Source organism: Engystomops pustulosus, unplaced genomic scaffold (genome assembly GCF_040894005.1).
Source record: "Engystomops pustulosus unplaced genomic scaffold, aEngPut4.maternal MAT_SCAFFOLD_689, whole genome shotgun sequence".
In the NCBI taxonomy this organism is placed as follows: Eukaryota; Metazoa; Chordata; class Amphibia; order Anura; family Leptodactylidae; genus Engystomops; species Engystomops pustulosus.
The window spans coordinates 7,508-10,000 of record NW_027285568.1 but is presented as its reverse complement, the minus strand read 5'-3'; positions in this window follow the sequence as shown (position 1 = coordinate 10,000).

Genomic DNA, 2,493 nt, shown 5'->3' with positions numbered 1-2,493 from the left:
GGGTCGGTTCGGCTTCGGGTGCCCCGCTCGGCCAAAGGTTCCCCTCGCTTTGGAAGCACGCGAGGTCGCGGAGGGTGTCGGGGTTATTTTTTCGGCTCCCTGGCTTCGCGGGAGCGGCCTTCGGCTAGGGCCGAGGCCGTCCGGCCCGCGCAGATTTGGACCGGGGTCCGGGGCGAGTACCTGCCTCTCTCACGAAGGGAGTGTCACCGGTAAGAAGCCTCTTCCCACGTCTGCTTGCCGACTTACGCTCGCCCCGACGAGAGGCCCAACCGAAAGAGTGGAAAGGGGCAGAGATTTCCAGGGTCGCCCCACCAGGGATGCAATACCCCAGTGCAGACTGTCGGCCCTGCCCCGAACCTACTCGGTGGTTTGAAGGTTAACCTCTTGGGGAAAAGCAGCGATTCGCCTCGCGGTGCGTGCCTCCGCGGATCTAAACCCCCTCGATCGATGTGGGGCCAGAGGACCCCTTTTCCCCGTACGAAACGGCCGGCTCACCATGGGCTCGACATCCGTGGGTCGGAGAGTTGAGCGCTTACGCGCGGCGGGACCTTATAACCTGCAGCGGCTGAGGAGCGAAGATTTCCAGGGTGGGCCCCCGGGGATGCCATACCCCGAGCAGCCAGTCGGCCCCGCTCCTAGCGCGCTGACGAGCAATGGAGTCTTCCCCGCGGCAGCCACCGCCCTCGCCTCGCCGTCGGTCGATGAAGAGCCGAGTTCGCCCTCCTCTGCTCGGGACTCGGAAACGGCCTGGCCTTCGCCTACTCCGTCGGGCAACTGCCTTCCGCCAGCCCCTTCCCTCGAATCCCCTTCTTCCATTTTAGACCCGATCAGGGGATTGGTCAGCCCAGCCCTGGGGTAGGAAGAGGGGTTGGGGTCGGTTCGGCTTCCGGTGCCCCCGCTCGGCCAAAGGTCCCCTCGCTTTGGAAGCAGAGGGTGCCGGGGTTATTTTCGGCTTGACGCCTAGTCCGGTCCCTGCCGGTTCCCGTGGAGGCCCGCGGTCAAAACCAGCTCCCCGGCTGTCGGAGCCGGAGCCCCGCAGCCCGAGCGGACGCACCGAGTCCCTCATGTAAGGGATAGCCGCCCCTACGGAACGGCCCGGACTGGGACCAGGCACCCCCAGGCGCCGAAGGGGTGGGTCGGCCGTGTTGCCGAAGCTTAGCCGGCGCTGATGACCGCAGCCCCTAACGATGCCCACAGGCGGGGGAGCCAAGGAGAGCACTAGGAAGACGTGGCGGGGTCGGACGGCTCAATTTCCAGGGTGGGACCCCGGGGGTTCAGTACCCCGGGCATCCGGTCGGTTTCGCCGGCGCGACCCCAAGCCTTCCACGGCCCCCTTCGTGGGTGCAGGGATACCGTGCAGGGTGCAGGCTTAGACGCCAATTCCCCAGAAGTTTTAGGGATAGGGTTTGTCCGGGCGCCACCGCAGCGACAACCTCGCAAGAAGCTCTCTTCCACAAAAGCACGGGCAACGTTCGTGTGCGAGTGTTGGTCTCCCATGGTCTACCGACTCCCCCGGGCGGCCCAAGCGTTACGCCCACGGCCGGGCCCTCGAGCAGGCGCACCCCTGGTGCCTCTCGTAAGGGAAGGCTACGGTCCTCAACCCCTCGTATGGCGGGGAGGGCGCATTTGAAACGCTAAAGGACGAGCCCTGTTCGGGACCTGGCGGGGATCCGCGGATTGGCGAGAGGGATGGGTCTGCCGTTGGTCAGAGGGGACGCACCCCTGGGACGCAGTTTGGCATTAGCGACCGATGGCCCATCTACGACCATGTACTCCGGGAGCGCCAAGGAGGACGCGGGTGGGCTTTGGGGGCAGACTCAATTTCCAGGGTCTGGGCGCCGGGGGTGCAATACCCTTAAGCGCTCATGTCGGTTTCGTCTGCCGCCCGCCTCTGGCCCGGCTCCTAGTGACGGGTGCTGTGAACGTGCGATCGTGCTTGCGGTTGAAGAGTTCAAAGGCTACCGCTGGGGATAACACGCCCGGGGAATTTAGAAACCCCCCCCTCCGCTACAATCTCTGCTTCTGCCGGACTCGGAGGGGAGCCGCCCCGGGGGCGACCGCTCCCTCTCCTCTTCCGCGGCGTGCCGCGCGCTTCGCCGTCAGCAGCGGAGCGAACCTTTTTCTCGGTCCGCAGCTCTTCAGGCGTAGGCGGGCAGCGCTAACAGGGTACACTGGGGACCACTCGACCGCAACCGCTCCTCCGACCGACGAGCATACCTACCGCGGATACGCCACGGTGGGTCTAAGCCTCGTCGCCGCCGCGAGGAGCAGGCGGGAGCCGTCCCTTTTCGTGCTGCGGAAATAAACCGTGGACACAGAGGTGTGTCTGCGCTCTCCGACCGGGCGGGGGGCGATTGGACTTGCCCGAGGGACACTAGGCGAGGCGCTGCCGCGGGAGCCGGAGCTCCGCGCTGGACGCTGCCGCCGCCGCCGCCGCCCCCCACCCACGGTACGGTGGAGTACGCCCGTTCCATACGCTTCGTAGCAAACCTC